Consider the following 21,267-nt stretch of genomic DNA (forward strand, 5'->3'; position numbering starts at 1 on the left):
CCACGAAGGTATTGAAAATTTTTGATTTGCTATGGAATTTCTATCTTAGTTTTGATTTAATGTAGGTAAATTTTGATTTGAAGTTGTAAAATTTTCATTGAAAGTGGGAAGGCCATAGCTGATGTTAGGAAGTGTTTTTCGTATATTTAAATTTGAGTTTGGGTTAATTTGGGTTTTATTTATTACTTTTGTGACTTCCTGACTTATCAGATTGGCCAACTCATCTCTTGAAACTATTATTTGATTTGATAAACTTAGTTGTGGTGCCCCAATACTTCTTGAAAAGTTTTCAGGCAATATTGCAGTTTCCTCGTCCTGAAGATGGAGTCTCGAAACGTTAGTTTGAGATTGAAGATTGTGAAATGACAAAGAAGGCCTCCTGGAATTGCCCTCGTTACGTTGGTGATCTGGTAGTGATAATGAAGAAGCACCTTCCATATTTAATAAAGATATGTTACCTTGATTTTCAGACGTTTTACTTTGAACCTTCTCTGTTGCAGGAATGTCGTTTGCATTCTCTGGCCAGTTCTCTTGGTCTCGCCTCCGATTCCTCAAGTTGTACTGCAGGCCTTGTGGAGACTTTTCCAACACCATTTTCTTGTCTCTTCAGGAAAAAAACAGCCCAAAGTTTGTCGCCAGATGTAAGGGTTCAATCTCAGGGTTTTTCGAAAAGGGGTTGCTGCTGATCCAATGAGACACAGGATAAGGTGCGAAACAATCTATTTTCAGTTCGAGGGGAGACAGAGTACTTATTTGGTTGTTTACTTAGTTCTAAAATAATTACAGGCACGGGACTCGACGGTGAATCTTGTCCTTAAGGACCACAGTAAGGTAATTTAGAACGAAGTTCACTTTAAAGAGCAAACAAGAAGAATCTTCGAACAATCGAGCAAATATGGCGCATCAAAAACCGTTCTCACTCAGCTCTCTAGAGACTAAAAAGAATCTCGACAGTCGTTCATAAAAAACCTGACCCTGGAAATACTTTGCCAATGCAAAAAACCAGTCAAAATGAAATATTGGTTGCCTATCCCGCAGGGCATGAGGGCCATCTGTACTTATGATTAAGGACGGTAGAAAACTGTAAACAACTGGAATCGGCCTTCACTGCGGCGGATAAGTTACCGAGAAAATTCACCAGATGGCGAAACGATACTAGTTAAAATGGTAATAAATGAAATAGATATGATTTGTCACACATTTATGAACTATATCACTTATTTTTCTCGGTTGAAGTGAACTCATTTCATGAGTTGAATCCAAATAGATACCTAATTCTAATGATTTACAAGGTGAAATATAGAAATCTGTTGAATTCAAAAACTTCTGGACAAGAATAACTACTTGTAAGTCCACAGTTACAATATTTTTAATAATCACAATACTATTATCTAGAAGGCAACAACAATTATCAGGTTCAGAAATGCCCAGTAAACATTTTTTTTTCAAATAAATTTTTCTAAATTGCTTCAAAATGTTCAGACCTGGCAATAATGGACCAATGAAATGTTCAATTTGTGGACTCTCAACATTCCCCTTGATATTAGACGTTTCATTCAATGAGTGTCTCTCATTCAACCTAGATATAATTTGTTGTAAGGGTTTTTCACTTTTTCGTATCATCTTCTTGAAAGTCTGCATGTGATTTTCAAAAGGAAATGCACTGAATCGATCTAAATTTCCAAAATTTGTAACGTCATCAGAAATATGCAGTAAATTATGAGCATTATGTGAAACATGTTGTTTTCCATACAAAATTATGAATGTTTCAACAAAATATTTCAGTAATGACTTGGCATATTCAATATTTTCCTGATAGTTTGATGTTGAAAGAAGAGTCATTGCAACGTGAAGACACAAACAATTTTTATATTTATCTGAATTCACTTTATTTTTCAGAACCACTGGCCCTGTATAAAATAGAAACAAGCGGAATTCAGTTGCTTTCCAACGGTTTGCCTCTTTCAAAGCTCTTGGCTTTCTAGAAAACTCATAAGGTATATAGGGAATCAACCGAAGAAGTGAATTTGAAATATCTGATATTTCTTGGAATGAAAATTTATCAGGTGGTTTTCCATTCATTCAGATATTTACAATCATTTTTTTCGAACATGAAAAGTAGCCTGTATGCCCTGTGGTATATTTTATTGAAGCTTTTGCAGGAACATCACATATGAACATTTTTATTTTAACTTCATATATTTTATCATTGTAAATAAATCCATTTGCTATTAGATTTTTAGCTTCATCAACAAATTCTCGTAAAAAATCATTAGCAGCGGCAGGTTTTTCATTTCCATGATATATTCCTATTGTTTCAACATTATTTTTATTTGTATATAAACTGCACAGTATGGGATATAACTGACCTGAACTTTTTGAAATAGGAAAGCCATCAATATTAATGCATACTTCAATAGTAGAATCAGATTGTGAAATATTATTTGTAGAATAATTCATTAGTTTTTCTAAGTAGTTTTTTAATCCAATATGAAAGTATACTCCAGGAGCAATTACAGTTGGAAATACTTTTCGAGGAGTTTTCAATAGTGTTCTAGCATCTTTTGGTAAACGGGAAAAATGTGGTTGTAGAAGTTTCAGTAAATCATTGACAGCATTATGAGGAACATTATGTTGTAATGCCAACATTGCCAGTTGTTGGGTAGTAAGTGAGGTTTCATCAACTTTTTTATGTTTAGAAGGATCATGTGAGCTCATATTTAAAAATAATGCTTGATCTTGATCATCAGATTTGTTCAGTTCCTCCTCAAAACTATTTTTTATGATTCCCGCAACCAATGAAATGTTATACTCCTGTGAATCAGAATTAGAAGTTTCTACAAAGGAGTCATTGTTTATGGAAACACACATTTCTGAATCATTATGAAATAAGTTTGATCTACAGGAAGATTGCTCAAGCTTATATTCCTCAAATGAAGAATCATCTTCATTCAGTTGCATTCGCAATGCTCTCTTATAATATTTGTTCAAAAAAAGTTTTCTAGAGCTGATGCTCTTCATCCTTTTATTATTCATTTCAAACACTAAAGAAGCTGGCAAGTAATATAATATATACTTATCTTTGATTCTTCGTTGAATAACACTGCAATCACCAAAACTTTCAAAGTTTTACCACACTAAATATATATATATATATATATATATATATATATATATATATATATATATATATATATATATATAACTACTAATTATTGGTTAACCCACTCAAATTCACTGCAAAATATACACGTGCTAATTTTACACCGATTTTACGAGGATACAGTTTAACTAACCTCACATACTCTTCTTATAATTTTGTGCACGTTTCTCTTTTACCATCCCCGAACGGTATTTTGCCCTCCGTCTGTGCCATCGATAATTATATTACTATAAATGAATTTTCATATTGGATTATATTTGTAATATTCAAAATATCATTATTAATATATGACCATAAATTGGACGTCCGTTGGATGTTAACGATTGGACATACAGGTAATGTCCATAAATGTACATCAGTTGGCTTATCAGACCTCATTTATACGCATCAATTGAATTTCTGATTTAGTATGTTTTACTTGAACAATAAACTTTCATGATGAAAACAGAATAGAACGAAGAAGATATTTCATCATGATATATCAAAATAATATACCTAAGCATTTTTCTACATTACATGTACGTACAATGGATGTACAAAACTGGAATATCCATTATACGTCCATATCTTGACGTACAGTGGATGTCCTCACAACATCCATGGACGTTTGGACTTGAGCCGGACGTAAAACGGACATCCATTGGATGTCGTGTGCTGTGTGGGTTGTGTTATGAGGTCTTCAAATGATGGGTTTACATTTGAAGCAGTAGTGGTTGGCAGAGTCTGAATTGTTGGGAAGACGTCATCGTTGTTGGAAAAAACAGGAATCTTATCTGAAGGTAAGGACTCTAGAGGTGGTGGGGAAAAGTTGGCTGTATCCACTACATTTCGTTCCCGAACAAGAGACGTTTTCTGTTCAAGGAGGCCTAATATTTTTGCTGCTCGTGTGTTAAGATTCATTCTGAAAAATCGTTAATAGTGCAACATTCAGACTTGGCTGGATGAAAAGCTGCTTTTTCAATCACCAATAGTGTAACATTTTGACTTACCTGTATGAAAGTCTGCTTTTTCAATCACCAATAGAGTTACAATTAGAAATAACACATCGAAAATTAGGAACTTTAGTCATCAAGAACGTTACAACTCAAAATAACACATCAACTGGGCCAATCGATATGCGTTATCTCATCAAGATCTACTGTCACAACTGAAGATTTGACTCTATAGACGAGTGGTGGGGATAGCAAGTGAATCGTCTACACCGATTCAACTGCTACCTGGCGGCCACTGAACTCCCACAAGTTAGAACGGTTTTTTGAGATTGATAGAGCTTTTTTTCTGAATCCAGTGATACCAATAACTCAAAATCGTCATATTTTGAGTTGTAACACTATTGAAGCAAGGGTGCGATATATTTACAAACGTAATAGAGCTGGGAAGTGTTTTGATTTTCATTTTACCAGTCCAATATTGGAGGAAAATACTTTCTTACAGGTGTATTCAAGGAAACATAAATATTTGTTTTAATGTTACAGGAATATTGTTTTTTTCTTTTTGGAAAACCTTTTACTTAAACAATTTTGGTAAATGGTGCTTTCTTTCTTGAATGTTAATGCAGGGTTGATTTCCATTACCTCTTGATTGTAGTAAATTTTCGAAAATGAGTTACATTGTGAGTTCGCATTGGAGAAAGTGATATAAGGGCTTGATTGATTTTATTCTGTATTATTTGATAGATATTCAAAACGAGAATAATGTTTAGCTTTAATACTGACCGGAGACTTCTGACTTGAGCGTTGAGAAAAATATCTAATTCTAGATTCTAGAAATCGATATCGAAATACTTATTGACAAATTTCAAATTGAGTTTTTTGCTTCAAATATGGATAGTACTTCTTAGGAATCTTACGTTACCAACTTGTGGTTTCTATATCAATCAAGAAGAACATTAGATTCTACCTACCTTGATACTCTGACGTGCTGCTCTCTACTTCTTTTCGCACGGAAACACTTTTTCTATCGAGGGTGAGTTTCACTTATAAGAATAATCAATGATTTTCTAGTTCTTGTTAAAGTGTTTGGTCCTATTGTGAGGACAAATATCGACCCCACTCCCTCGTTACTGAGATAATTTACTCAACCACTTTGATTTGCTTAATAAAACAACAGATGATATCTTTTCTGATTTATTGGCGAGGAAAGTCAAGAGACAATATTACGTAATTACATAAGAACAAAGCAAAAATAATTTACAAAGAGATAAGAAAACTTCTACTGAAATTACACAAAACAATTGATGAGGAATCAATCTAACTTTCAGTCGCTAACCTTGACTTTTCTCCCAAAAGTACCCCAGAATGGCAACTCTAGATAACTTGAGAGATGAGAACTTTAATATTCATAAGAACTTTAATAAGCTGATCAAATAACTTACCGTAGATGCATAGATTGATAGATGAAAAATGATAGAAAGGCAGGCTTACAAGCTTCATTCACTTTTTGAAAAACTGAGAGAAATAATCTTTTTCCTGACACTCGATACAAAAGAACGAAAGTTTACTTGTTGAGAATCAAAATGTAACTAACTTTGTATTTGACTATTTTTTTTTCCATTACAACTATTTCTCCCTCATAAGACATATTTTCTTACTTTGGATTTCTTATTGGTTATCGGGTGCCACTATCGATTTCGGGCCAATCAGAAGGATAGATCCTACTATCTATTCGTTTTGAGGGTGGGTGACGCCCACAAAATCAGAATTGAAGTTACCACTCCTGTCGGGGGTTTAACTTGAGGGTTCCGTCAAAAGGTGGCAATACTTGTACCCAAAATATGAGATAATGTTTCAATCTGTGCTAACTCAGTTATTCACACTAAAAATGTAATATGATGGAGATGCGTGCATTATTTTACATTATTTATGAGCCTATGAACCTTACTTCATGAGAACGGTGATAGTTGTCCGTACAATTTTTATCTCTTCGTGGGTAATTGTTGATAATGGCTTATGAAATTTGCAAGAAACACTATCAAAAAACTTGCGACGATCATCCAGAGGAAGAGATGGTTCTCATGTTCCCTTTCTATTTCTAATTACAATACATGTTCTTTATTGAAAAATATTCGTTCAATAACCTTATGTCTTTCCCAATATTATTCAGAACACCCACTCGTTATCTAACGCCTTGGTTTTTTCCGTCCAGATTGCAAACACATGGCCTATTTCCGTTAAAAGTCTATTTAGAATTTCGAAGAACTATCGATTACAAGTGGTGTAATTTATGATGTCGCCAAAAGAGAGGACTTTTTTTCTTGGCAAGAAAGAGGTTTCGTTCCCTAGTAATTTTATTTATATTAGGCATTTATGATTCTTGTCGTAAGTTTTACTATTCTCAGAATATTTGGAAAGGTGCTATCTTAAGTAACTTAAGAAATATTACGTACCGGGCCGTATTTATGCTTTGTTACACATCCCTTCCCTTAAAACGTGACATTTTTTTCAATTAAAATAAAGTGACACGTCGGATCCTGAACGAACATCAATCAACTGAACATAATTTTTCTAAACAATATTTCTGAATACACAAATTTCGCAAGAATCCTTCTCAGGTTGTCCTTATTGCTGACTGTAAGAGATGGGCTGGGGAATCGGTTTCAGAACTGGATGAGAGCTACCTTGGACATCCAGGTGCACCCTGCAGCCGCCGTTCACTTTCATTCTCGGGGCATTCCTGGTCATCCTACGTTGCAATTCCACCCTTTAACTCTTCTTGCATTTGTGTATTATCATTAAAATTCTACTCTATTATCTTCTGTATAATATCTTATACTATTCTACTATATTAACTTAAAACCTTACTCTCCTTTTTATGTTCGTTCCAGCCTAATCCGTGGGTAGTCCGGGGCTGGTCCTTTACTCCGGGTGAATATGGTATGAGGTCCGTTGTCTTTGGGGATGAGGGCATCTTTCGCTGGTTCCTCTTCTTCATGAGAGACCTGATGTTCAGCTTCTTGGGCTCCCTCTTTGTAGTTCCGGCTCGGAGTCGTGGTGCCTACGTGTCCTAGGTCCTTGAACGCGTCATTCAGCTGTCTGATTTCGGGGTCGTCCAGTTCATGTTCCTGTTATTCGTCCTGTTGGTTTCCTCTTAGCTCCTGCCGTTGGCTCGATTCGTCCGTGTCTGAAGTCGTCGGTTTCAGGGGTGGCCATCTTGAACGACTCAGTTGGCGTTGTCTTTTTGGTCTGGGTTAGCTCATCTGTGGAATTTTTTTTCGCCTCTGAAAAAATCATATTAGTGTCCCCACCCCTGGTGATTTTCCTCCTCCCACCCGTGACGTAATTTTCCCCAGCTCCTAAGAGCGACCTTTTATCAACGGGTACGTTACCTAATTGATCTCGAATCTCTTCTGTAGGCAAACAACGCTTTAACCTGTTCACATGAACCAACTGCTCCTTTCTTTCGTGAATTTCTTCGATTTTTGCGTTAACTCCTGGCATCAAGATTATTCGGAAAGGTCCAGTCCATTTCTTAGCTAACTTGGCGGTACTACCCTTCTCGGAGGATGGTTGATGAAGGTATATCCTATCTCCAATTTTGAAATCCGGATCCTGGCTCTTCTTATTAAATTGGCCGTTATTCTTTTCTATGTTTCTTAAAGCATTCCTGTGAGCAATTTTCATTCTTTGCATGAACTCGGACACTTAGTTGGTATCAGTGTCATATTTCACTCATCGGTTGAAATATTTCATCGTATGGGTAGTCCATATCGCGTCCGTTTAGGAGGAAGAATGGGCTTTCACCAGTGGATGAGTGTGTCATCGAGCTGTATGCTGCCAAGGCAAAAGGCAGCCATTCGTCTCAGTCTCTCTGTTCTGGTTGAATGTAGTGACAGTAGATCCTTCAGCGTCCGGTGGAAACGCTCTAAAGCACAGTTGGTCTGCGGTCTGTAGGCAGTAGTTTTTAGGTGTTCAATTCTCAAAATGGTACACATCTCTTTAAGCAGGTTCGATGTGAAATTCGTCCCCAAGTCTAAGGAGTTGCCTTGGTGTTCCATGTCGTAAAATGATGACTTTAACAAACGCTCTGGCAACCTGATCAGCGGTCTGGTTAGCTAAAGGAAATGCTTCCACGTATTTGGTAAGGGCGTCTTGAACCGTTAGAATGTATTTGTTTCCCGTATACGTCACAGGTAAAGGACCAACTATATCCATGGCAATCCTTTCGAATGGTCTCGATGATGGGGAAAATTTCTGTAATGGGGCAGGCTTAATATAGGGTGATGTTTTTCGTTAGGCACAAGATGTACATGAGTCCACATAGTTTTTCATGTCCCTCGTCATCCCGGTCCAGATGAAGGCCTTCTTGATTTTCCCATAAGTTTTGTCATACCCAACATGTCCGGATAGTGGCAGGTCATGAAATGTATCTAAAATTTGTGGAATGAGGGTGTCTGGGGCAACCAACACATCCCCATGTCTGGAGTCGTCACTTTTCTTGTACAATACGCCATCAAGATCCAAATAATAATCGTGGCACTCATTCCTCATCACTTTGTCGATAAGGAGCTTCACTTTCGGATCAACGTACTGGCATTTCCGAAGTTGTTCCCGATTCCAAATGGTTGCCGCAGATGTCCGAATATATCTGATGGGTTTAATCCTAGTTAACGAGTCCACATTTGCGTGTTTCTTTCCTGGCCTGTATACAATAGTGAATGTGTATATTGAGAGCGCTAAGGACCACCTCATCAGTCTGTTGTTCGGTTCCTTGACTTACATCAGCCTCTTCAAAGGTTGATGGTCAGTGAAAACCGTAAATTTGGTTCCATAGAGATATCAACCAAATTGTTTTATACCCCAGATCAGCGCCAAGCATTCCCGCTCCATTGTGCAGTCATTCTTCTCTGCCTTGTGTAACTGCCTACTTGCAAAAGCGATGGGTAATTCTTGCCCATCATATTCTTGCTGGAGTACCGCGCCAATCGCGAAACTTGAAGCATCCGTAGACAAGAGAAATCTTTTGGAGAAATCCGGGTACTTCAAAACGGGTTCTTTCAGAAGAGCTCCCCGGAGGTAATCAAATGCCTCTTGGCACTCTGCTGACCACAAGAATTTGCAGTTTTTTCGGGTGAGACTTGTCAGTGGCAAAGCTGTGCTTGCAACGTCCAGAATAAATCTCCGGTAATAGCCTACCAGTCCTAAAAATGCCCTAACTTCAGTGGTATTGGTCGGACGTGGATATTCCCTGACTGTAGATATCTTAGAAGGATCTGGTCGCACTCTCTCCTTGGAAACAATGCTGCCGTAATATAGAAAAACCTAGTAACTCGATTTCTGCATATGTTCAGAAAATCCATTTGTTCAAGTATTGTTTAGTTTTAGGTCTTTTTGTTAGTTAATCCTGATTATGACCTTAAGATTTGCCTAAAGTTAATAGAAAAAGGAGTAAATTCTACTTACCATTTTTTATTAACTTGCAGAACATCGAAAAAAGTAAATGATGCGAATTTAAAATATAGTAGGGTTAGTTGGGGTAATGGTAAACGATTTTTACAAATTATAATAAAAAGTCTTTTAAAATCTGAAGTTCAATATTTACCACATAATATTTCTGGGTGGAGGCATCTTGGAGGGTTGTGGTTATGTCCTTGAAATGGCAGTAATAAGGTTGGATAATTCATCGAAATATGAGATGTTTACAATTGCCCAAGAATAAGAATAATTATTGGAAATTTTGGGGCAATCGTAAACATCGTGTTCGTGTCTATATCAGCCCTGTGTAACTTTATATGGGGTAAATGTGAACAGAGAACCAAATCGTTGAGATTTCGTTTCTCGACTGATGATATTTCGAGTAATGTTTACAATTGCCCCAAGGATATTTGAGAAAAATATGTAGTAAAAAATAAATATATTCTCCTCATAAAAGTACAAATGTTCAAATAGGTAATTTTAATATGGTTTTTCGAAAATGTCTACTTTTCCAGAAAATGAATAAATCATTTTGCGTCCCACAAACTTGGTACTGGGTGTAGGAAGAATAGCAACCACCTCATCAAGTGTGATGTAAGATACGTTCATCTCGTTGATGTAGAAGTCAGAACAGGTTTTGTCGACTGACTTGAGCCCTACAATAGCAATTTCACCATCATCCTCATCTTTCTTCTGAACTAGGCAAACATATTTATATTCAATGGAGCTCTTGTGTATCCCAGTAAATTTGGCTAGAATAAAAGTGTCTTCCTGTACATCGTCCCACTTCACCTCTCTATAAACCACAGATTTCAATTCTTTCGAAGATTTTTCATTGATCAACGTGATCAATGGTAAATCTTCGTCGTCAGTCTCATTTTCTTCAAATAAATGTACGTCTTCCTCACTTTCAGTATCAGATGGTGTAAATTTTAATGTTCTATTCCCCTTTTTTTTGATACCTTTGCTCTGTTTCATTTTTCGAGGCTTCTTGGTCATATTTCCTTTATCCTTCTTCTTCTCTTCAGCTTCTTCAAGTTTCTTTAAAACTTCAGAAGTTGTCAAGACTTCTCCGTAAGTGGACTGTCTCAAACATGGGACGACTTTTCTTGGAAGAGCACTGGCAGCAACATCTAATGTAGTAGGATTTTTACATGCTTCCTGTAACTTTTGACTGAATATGTGAAGAATGCGATTCGGAGAATAGTGTTGGGGCTGTTGTAAATTCCAAGTTTTCTTCTCTGGAGTCATTACCGGTGGAGTCTTCTTTGGGTATGGTGCAGGAATAGGACCGTTCTGTTCTATAACAGATGTTCCCGGAATAGGCTCAATATGTTCATCAGATGTTTGTAACCCCAAAGATACAGATTTAATGCTCTGCTTGTATTTTTTCAATTTAATAGGATCAAAGAACTCTTCAGGAAACATTGCAGAGTTTATAGGAAATATACCAGTAGTTTCAAACCCTGATATAATGTTTGCTGCTGTCATACCATCTCTCCAAACTTCGGCTAGTAGCTCCACAAATTTTTGTTTACTAAGCCTACCTGACGATTTGCCCATTTCGGACTTGCCATGGGCTACTAATATTTTGTTCCATTTAATTTTCACGGGACCGAAAACACACTTGTCCAGAGGCTGTATCCTATCAGTCAAGTGACTGGGAAATCGGAAGAGTGATATGTTGTTTTGAATAGCTGCATGTACAATGCGAACGCTTACATGACTGCAGTGGCCGTCGAACAGTAGAATAGCTGCTTGATTAAGTTGGTTATGCCTAAGCCTGCGAACTTTCACATCGGGAATAAATGTCACAAACCAATGATAAAAGTGAGGCTCCTCCATCCATCCGTTTTTTGATGCTCCATATAACGTTCCTGGAAATGCTTTTTCAGATGTCCAACGTGCCTGGACCGCCCCTCCTTTGAACACAATAAATGGGGGAAGATAAGTTCCGTCTGCAGCAATGCAGGCCAATACTGTTGTCGACTCTCTTCCTGAACCACCCGAAACTCGACTCAGAGCTTTTCCTTTTTTGCCAATCGCTCTTACTCTGGAGGGATCACTACTAAATCCAGACTCGTCAGCATTGAAAACGAAATACGATTTATTTGGTTGGTCGACTGATGTTTCACTCATCAGATCATTAATCTTTTGATAAAAGTCGTAGACCACAAACGGATCTCTGGCGTCTTTTCGAATCTTTTGAAGATGCTCAGGCTTCTTGAATGACAAGTTTGGATGCCTCCTCATGAATCCCAAATACCAATCGTGTGAAGGTACGTTATTTTTGAAAGGAGTTTTCAAATTCATCAATGTAACATATTCGCCGATAAAACTACATAACTCCTTCTCGTCAGCAGGCCAGCCCATTCGAGCACGATAAGACAATTTGCTAACGAATTCTCTACATCTGCAGGTAAAGCAGGCCGGCGCCCTGCTTTCAAAACAGTCATGGGATTTTTTCTACCTCTCATTCTATGGTAAATGACGGCAAGGGGTACATTGTAGGCCTGCTGTGCTTGCCTGAAAGTTTTATTTTTGTTCTTAACATCATTCACGGCATTAACGAAATCTACATCAGAATATCTTTGATCATTTTTCTTTTTTCGTTCGTAGTTTCTCACCATCGTATTTCTGAAAGGAAAAGAAATTGAGGAGGTGAAGTAACAAAGGGGCTAAGTGCCAAAACTGTAAACTCGGGAAAGTGACAAAAAACTTCATCATACTAAGATACTCAACTTTTTATTCATAAATGATGGTACAGCTTATTCTTTTGCATACGCCTGAATATGCTCTATACAAATAACGTACAAAAGTTGAACATATGACTATATTCTGAAAATTAAAAAAAAAATCTGGGAAAAGGGGTAAGTGCCAGTATTTTATTTAGTAACATTAGAGTAAAATTCTTGGTGTTTCTCATCTTTTAGATATGGAATCATTGATATTAAATGCTTCTTTTTGTTGTCACCGATCTTATTTTAAGTATCGGAGTTGCTTTTCACGGTGATACTGCAGAAAAACTTTCAGAAGTAAACAGAAAGCCGGGTTTTTGAGAGTCAACTTTCAATCGCACGACTTTGCTAATTTTCACTTGCTTCATATTTAACACCTTGTCGGCTGCAGCTTGTATATCAAAAAACTTTTTCTGGCACATATCTACTATTTCAAATCGGCCTGTATGAGTACTTGAGAGTATTACATGGTGTAAGTCCTCAGGTACCATCGGAGAGCATTTGCGCTTTCTCTTCTCGATCAAAGCGAAGTCCCTGTCACACTGAAGGAAGTTGTGGCCACTGACGAGGTACCTATGTTCAATGGTGTCAAAATGTCCACAACTCACCAAAAACATGTAAATGAACACGATCATTCTGTTTTTATTTTGGGCGTTGCAGTTGTCACTCCAAACAACAATATTCCTTTTGTTTGAAATGCCCATATTCAGGACGCGTAATAAGCAAGACGCAATCTCGTTACCGCCTCGTCCTGCCAATCCTTCATGCCAGAAGCACATATAGGAGCGCTTGTTATCTCCAAAGTTGATGCCCAAATTATAACACGAAAGTTGGCTCATGTAGAACATATCGGAATGCGTCAAAGTTGGTACAAACATGACTTGCTCTAAATCCATTGATAAAACACTCACGGTGCTATCTGGCATTTGCGAGGATGCGATGTCGGTTTTCATGAGCAAAGTGGCTGCTTCTGCCTTTCTATGGTGGAGTTCTAACTCCAACGTTGCTGCCCGACTCCTTTCACTCTGTGCTTTCATTTCGCAATTTAACGAATCACATTTTCGGCAGGTGTCACTTCTCGGTGCTCTAAATGAAACATTTGGAAAGTCTTCTTTTAAAACTCTTCTGTAGAACTTATAAGTGACCAAGCTTTCGGGATGTTTTAGCAAGAACGCTTTGTGAAGGCGGTTTGTATTTAAATCTGGACTCATATATTCCTTTGCACTTTTTGCACGCGAATAATGAGACTCTTCTCGGGGTATGCTATTTATGTGTTCTTTAACAAGTCTCCTATCATTCGTTGTGAATTTTGACGGTGCCGTACGAGTTCTCATGTCTTTGTAGACTGCTTCGCCACTTTTTTTCTTTTTTATAATAGTCTCCAAGTGCTTTTTTGTTAAATCAAAAGTATTCATAAAAGTGGATTTACATACGATCACAATATTGCCCTCTCCGTCTGGAATGCTATAATGGACGGTAGTTTGACGATGACTGTCACGAGCCTCTTCATATGAGCCATGCCTTCTTCTCTTGACGTCAGTCACCTGTATTAGACCCATGATGTATGTTCCACGAACATCAATCCTGCTTTCGTAGTACTTTTCAAAAAGCGCCAATCTGCTTGCGTAAGTCAACGATTTGCAATCGAATTTACATTTACATGTTACCTGTAAGAAAGATTTTGCAATCAAATTTACATTTACATGTTACCTGTAAGAAAGAATCCACGTTTTGTGGTTCACACAAATAATTATTTACAAAGTTAAAAACTCACTTCTAGGTTAGGTTTTTTTTTTCAGCTATATCATTTCCCTTTCTCGTTTTATATGATTTTCCGGCATTTTTCCAGTCTCTATGTTGGTCACAGTCGTCCCAATCCTTGTTTACGACGTTCTATATTCATTTTAAACTAATTCTGCAGTCGTATACACAATACAGAATCAATACACACACAACACATCAGCGCGCACTTGTCCTTAGCACCTTTGTTGAGGAACTGACGTTGCACTTGCGCGAAACAACAAGAACTTTGTGATTTTTCTCCCAGAAGTTTGTGTCCGGGCACTTAGCCCGTTTCATAGGATGTAGTCGGTGGCACATAAAATCTTCCTACAGCATAATCTCATATTTCGACAAATTGGCACTTAGCCCCTTTGTTACTTCACCTCCTCAATTGTGTTTACAATTTCCCCAAAAAATTTGAAGTGTTCACAATTCCCCCAAAAATCCGTTTACTATTACCCCAACTTTATTCAACTTGGGGCAATTGTAAACACACGTGCACTGGTCACTCCGTGATATATAACCTCAAAATAAGGCAACGTGCCATTAGTTTAATTATAATCATTACGAATACATAATATAACACAACTTACCTGTATTAATTTCAATTTTTTTTGTGACACAAAGCGATCAGTTCGAATCTGCTCAACAACTTTTTTATGCTGCAAAAAAGAAAATATTTTTTTCAGCTCGACCGGTAGCACTAACAATCGGTGTAAACAGACGAATACGGATGAAAGTTGCAGTGTCTCCGTCGCGGCTTGGCAACATTCGTAGGCGCCAAATTCAAATGTTATTAAACGTGTTTGCAATTGCCCCTGTTTACGTTTACCCCAACTAACCCTAATTGAAGTTACTAGGTTATGATGAAGTCTCATTAAATTTTAGTAAGATACTGATTCAGGTTAAAAAAATATCAGCAACATTTGCTAGGTTTTACAAAAGGTTTATTTTAAATTCACTTATTAGACTTTAATTAAGTAACGCGACATACTTTATTTCAACTAGGTTTACAAACATAGAAATACACTGAAATTATGAAACAAAAATATCGCATGTTCACTTACTAACATAAAAGCACAAATAAAAAAAATATATTATTATATTTTTACCAGTTATTATAATTCAGGAGTGAAGTTAACGTTCCGAAATGTGGTACAAATCTGGAGCATTGTCATTGGTCGGCAAGAATTACCAAAACAGTTTACGTCGTTCATCTAGAAAAGCTGGGCATAGGGACTTCAATATTTTTTCTTTTTTTGGAGTGTTTATTCCCAGAGGTACAGAAAATGGTCGTTCGGGAAAATCAGTGCTAAACTTTTTTTTAAGAAATCAACCTCAATAAAAGTTTCATCTGAAAATGACTTTTTGTAAAGTAGGCCTCTAGATCCATTTCTGAATTGGACAATTCTTATTGATTCTAATAACGGAATATTATTATTTTTCCGTACTTTGCAGCCATCTTGAAATGAAAAAAAAATCTGAGAAATTCAAAACATGACATCTGGTATTTTTAGATGACTTGTCGATTATCTTCACTAAATGCTCAGTCATAAATATTTGGGTATTTTTTCATTTCAGTACTTATATTATCATGCATGGAATCTGCAGCCATGAAAGAATGCCCAGGTTCAAAGTATTTTATGGTTATTTGACTTGGACCCCACTCTGCATTCACACAACAAACAAATGAAGAATAAAGGGTCCAATTCTTGTTTTGGGCAGAACAATTGTCCGCCCAAAATATAAAGTCTGTAATTTGAGTGTCACTATTCTTGATTACATTGTAGCATGCTGAAGTCACATCAGTCGCTGATCTTCCTCTTGTAGCTTCATGCCAAACAACACATATATTTTCATCCAGTTTTAAGGAAGCGAATGTTTCGTTGATTACTACTAGCCTTAAATTGAAAACGAAACTATAGACCAATTAAACCTAACACTTTTTATGACCTACCTTGAAATAAAAAACGATTGTTTTGTCGACATCTTGGGAAGCAAAAGCACTTTCTGCATATCCACGCTGTAGATTTTCAAATTGTGATGCTCATCCAAATTTATATCTTTATCAGACTAATACTCCTGTCTTCCATTTGTGTATCTAGTTTTGTGCTGTGCCATTGTGAGGCAAGTTTCGCAATCTTCAGTAGAACACGTTTTGTCATTTGATAGGTGACCATCATACTTTAAACAAGTGTCACATTCATCTTGCGAAGGGCGACTAAACCCAATATTTTGTTTTTCGAATATTTTTCTATACAGATCATATGAAATTTTATTATATATGTTACAGTAATCAGTCCACAAAAATTTTATAGTGAGTTCCGGGGAAAGATAACGCCTATTAGGTGAATGCAGCAAATTGTAATGTGAGACAACTGGATGGAACTTTTCGATATGTGATATTACTAGAATTTCCGTTTCTTCTTTTTTAACTTTAAGAAATTCTCTTGAAATCACTCCTCTTTCGTCTTCTAGTTTGGCAAGTCCGTCAGTACCATTTGTTTTTGAATTAAAATGGCTTGTGATCATACCGTTAGTTGTTAAACCTAAAGTGTGCAGAAACATTGTTTTGCAAATCTGGTGTTTGTTTTCATGATCGTTACTACTGACTTCTGTACTTTACTTTCCTTTGCCTTATGTATGCTTCTAAGAAGAACCTTCTGCCGCTGAAATTCAATTTCCAAAACTTTGTTTTAATTTCTTCTCTTGATGCTTGATCAATTTTTTGGTAACACTTTTGTCTACATTTATAAGTACAAGGAGGAAGCAAGGCATGTTTCGCATTATTATCTAATTTATTTTTTTTACCTTTTCCTTTTACTTCTACTACCCTATCTATCATTTCTTTGAGCAGTGATTCACATATTTTATTTATTTTTTCATCGTTTGAGTCGTTAAAGTCTTGTCCATTTTCATACTGTTCTTGACCTTCGCTGGGTAATACTAATTCATTGCTTTCATTTATTTCTTTCCAAACCTCAGACTTATTATGAGAGAAAGTTGTTTTTTCAGTTATTTGATTATTTTCGTCAAAAACATCGTCAAAATTTTCGTCAGAAAAAATTTTGAATGAAAATGAATAAAACCTAGTAACTTGACTTGCTGAATTTTAACCAAGTAAATATGTCTATTTTTAAAACTTACTAGAAAATGCCATGCAAAAATACCCCTTATTTATGCTGGTAATAGGGTCAAAAAAGTCTATATCAGGTAATTTGGCGCGCTGAATTCAAAAATCTATAATAATTCAAAACATAGTAACTCTGGTTACTAGCTTTTCCTATATTACGGCAGAATGTGGCCCAGACAACAAGTTTCTGGTTTTATGAACTCACATTTCTCAGGGTTAAGGGTTAATCCTGCTTGTCAATTCCGATCGAAGATGCACCTTAGTTTTTCTATATGATCGTCTATGTCCCTTTTCGAAAAACATATTATATCATCCAGATATACGAAACAGTAAGATCCCGTCAGACCAGACAAAACTACATACATCAAGGGCATCCAGGTGGAGGGTGCGTTCACCAGCCCAAACGGCATTCTATTACATTCGTAGTGACCCCAAGGTACGGAAAATGCCGTCTTTTCTCTGTCTTGTTCATCCACCTTGATCTGCCAATATCCTCTACTCAAGTCCAGCGTTGTGAACACCTCTGCACCTCCTAGTACATCCAGAGTCTCCTGTATATTTGGAAAAGGGAAGAAGTTCCTTTTGGTTATAGCATTAAGTCTTCGAAAGTCTATACAAAACCTGAACATCTTTTCGCCAGTACTCGACTTCTTTTCTACGAGGACAACTGTGCGCTAAATGGTGAAACCGAGGGTCCTATAATTCCATCTTGCATCATATCTTCCAAAAGCTCCTTCATTATTGCTTGCTGTCTGAAAGGTACTCGATATGGTGCTTTAAGGATGGGTCGACTGTTTCCGATGTCGATGGTGTGTTTCACTAGATTGGTAGCTTTCAAGTTTTTTTCCCTCCATCTCAAAAATATCCTGGTATGTCTCTAGGAACTAGTGGAATCTTTCTTTTTCTTCAGTAGTTTGCAAATTATACATATGCACTCTTCCTTTTTCTGGTCGATCCACATTTTCCACAACCTTTGCATCTTCTAGCGTCAGAATGGGGGTATTCTTGCGAATAACCTGGGACACGGGAGTAGTGTTGTGAATTCAAACGACAATCTCTTGCTTTTGCGACCTGCCCTCTACCAGAACCACCACAGTATGGGCAGCACACACTCCTGAAGGTAATTCGAGCGGTTGACAAAGCTTTTCTCCAGCGGAATTCCGGATATCCACTGGAACGCTCACATCGCAGCCAGAAAATGGTGGAATCTCTAATTTCTGCTGTATTCTAGCCACGTTGGGATCCCTGGGATGTTGACTAGCAGCTGAGATAGTTTCTGGGACTACATAGCTATTTTCCTTCATGGCCCTTGGGTTGTCGCTTTCATCTTTGGTGTCGTAGATCTCTTGAACTACCTGAGCCTTTTTTCTATCATTAGGCAATTTACAGTCATTTAATAAATCGTTAGCAGTCCGACAAACAGGTACCTCTGTCTATGCGCGAGAATCTACTGGAGGGGTACAAACACTCTCACGCTCCTTTCCTGGAAAATCACTGGGCTCTTCAGAGTACTCCCAAAACTTTTCCCTTTTTCTCTTTTTCACTTTGTACAGTTCCGTCTTCTTTAATCAGGGTAGATTCTACCGATAACTTCTTCGACACTGTAATTCTATTACAACTAACCGCTTCGCATTGCCAATCATTTGTAGGTTATGCTATCGATCGGTGACGCAGCAAATCTGTGGGTAATTGCCTGGCCATTCTGAGGTCATGATGATAATTATTCAAGCCGCTAAGGTGTTGGTAATGGTCCGACAAAGGAATAGTACATCCGCTGAGTCTGAGCAAACTCCTATGGAAGTCTATTGTTGGTTTGAATTCGTCCATTCCTAGCAGTCCGTCGTAAGGGAAGTTGAGCTCGTCTCCGCAGACTACGAATTCATGACGTATGCCGCAACCGGGGAGTTGAAAAGTAAGTTCCACCATTCCTTCCTTATTCAAAATATTACCAGATATGTCGGTTATAACTGACGTTGATCTCCTCTTTTATTTTAATTTAAACTGTCTAGCCATCCTCCCTTTTACGAGTGAAACGGATGCACCCGTGTCGAGAAGCCAAGTCGTTGCCACTCTGGGGATGAAAAGTTTTATGTATTTGGCGTTGCTGGTATTAATATGGCAAACGACGATGTTAGACGGTAAAGGTAAAGTGGGCTGATTGTTCCGACCCTGGGAGTTTGAAGAACAGATCGATCCTTCCTTTATACAGTGATAACAAAAGAATGTATGAGGATTTCTGCATCCCCTCTTCACATGGCCTTCATCTCTGCAGCGGAAACAACGGTTTTTCATGTATGGATATTTGTCCAGCCCAATTCCTCTAGCTTCAATACGGTTGACGGTCCGTCCATTCCGCGAGTTGCTATTTCTTTGGTTTCGTCTTGGTGACTACTAGTTGCTGGTTGTCACCAACTATTCTGGGGGGAAACATCTTGTTGGCTATCACCTTGAGCTTCTGAGCAAATTCTCCAAGAGTTTCATCAGGGTGTCAGATGCATCGTTCCAACTCTCGCTTGCCGGCACTCACAGTCAGTTTCCTACCGAAGACACTCCGGAATCACTGCCTCATTTGTTCAATGGTGGTTGGTCGTTCTCGAGGTAATAGGGCTCCGTAATACTCCCTGGCTTTATCCTTTAACTTCATCTCGACGTTCCTTATCACTTGTTGTTCCATCCAGTTATGAGATTGACCGATACTTTGCATGGCTTTTAGGAACATTTCATAGTCAGGTCCTCCCCCATAAGTATCCACTTGAGCTGCATCGCTGGATCCTCCTAATACCAATCGTCTCATATGGAAATTCATTTCATCCATCGGTGATGCCGCTGGTAGTGGCGCAGTAGAAAATGATGACGATGTCGATGTCGCTAAGGGTTCCGTTAAAGTTATTCCACTGCTATCGACCATACGTATAGTCATGACCGTTCCTGTGCTCATAGTTGTAACCACCGTTTGTTGACGTTCACCCGATGTGGTGACGGTATTTACTACCGATGAAGAGTCGCCGGTTGTAATATCTAGTATTTTTTTTACTACTTGAAATGCTACTTCTCTAGGAAACATCCACAGCTGCTTTGACCCGAAGAAAAAAAATAATCAAAATGTATGATAAATAATTGTGTTTTCCTCAACTTAGAAACACCTGGTGCGCCCTCAACCTTAACCCTTTGTGGCCCAAATTATTTTTTTAAGATTATGTCATTTTTTTGTGAATGATTGTGATAATAATCAATGTTTGAACTGGAAAATTCACGATAAAAAATTTTTTCACCTTCAATTTTTTTGTAAACAGGTGGTTCCACCACGGAACCACCGGAGCTACAAAAAAACTGCTGACTGAAAATAATTTATTCTCAAAAAATAAATCTCAACATTGTTCACGAAATAATTACAATAACTTCATTTCTTATGAAAGGCAGCAAAACAGTTTCTCATATCTTGAAGGCAAAGTCCAACATTACATGAAGAACAGTGCCATCTTGTTCTGTGAGGTTCTTTCCTTGTACTGCAGTGTGAACATCTAATTTTATTACCATGCAGTGGCATATGTGCTGCTTTGTCAGTGAGAATTTCCAATGGAACATGAATTTTGAATTTATTCACTGCACCCTCAACACTTCTTCGACCTTTTTGAGGTTTTTCAGGATCGGCACCGATAAGACCCATAGCTACTGATAGTCTGAACTCTTTCAAACTTAGGTTTTTTCCTTCTGCACTGACTCTTTCTTTGAAAAGGAGAAATGCGTTTACAACAGTCAGATCGACAAAATGCCAAAAAATCCGATGCCACCATTTTTTAGATTTCCTATCGATCTCATAACATGACTTGTACATATCGCTTAGGTCTACGAAGCCCATATTCTTATTATAATCTTTTACCATTTTCAGGCATTGGATCTCTATGCGAGAGCCGTCTTTTTGCTTTCTTGATACCTCTTCAATATCCTGAGGGTTGTGAAAGTTACTGATGAAATGAACCGGTTTATTATAATTCCATTTCAGGGCTATAATGCCAGTATTAGTAATACGCCAATCATGAT

General features: G+C 37.5%; 1 protein-coding gene across 14 annotated transcripts in view; it reads left to right on the forward strand.

The window, feature by feature from the left end:
• LOC111512968 (uncharacterized) overlaps window positions 1-21,267 on the forward strand; it is a 207,321-nt gene that overhangs the window by 98,322 nt on the left and 87,732 nt on the right. For 3 of the 14 annotated variants that reach the window (XR_012467682.1, XR_012467683.1, XR_012467681.1), the window contains 3 exons: window positions 501-707; window positions 787-1,346; window positions 1,900-2,170. The exons of 5 other annotated variants lie outside the window; for them this stretch is intronic. The gene's annotated coding sequence lies outside the window, so the exon portion shown is untranslated. Of the gene's footprint in view, window positions 1-286; window positions 708-786; window positions 1,347-1,899; window positions 2,171-21,267 lie in introns of those variants that run through there. 6 more of the 14 variants (XR_012467685.1, XR_012467688.1, XR_012467687.1 and 3 more) reach the window with 3 other exon arrangements.

Source organism: Leptinotarsa decemlineata, unplaced genomic scaffold, assembly GCF_025532065.1.
Source record: "Leptinotarsa decemlineata unplaced genomic scaffold, Ldec_3_MD MMD2_tig00026347_RagTag_RagTag, whole genome shotgun sequence".
In the NCBI taxonomy this organism is placed as follows: Eukaryota; Metazoa; Arthropoda; class Insecta; order Coleoptera; family Chrysomelidae; genus Leptinotarsa; species Leptinotarsa decemlineata.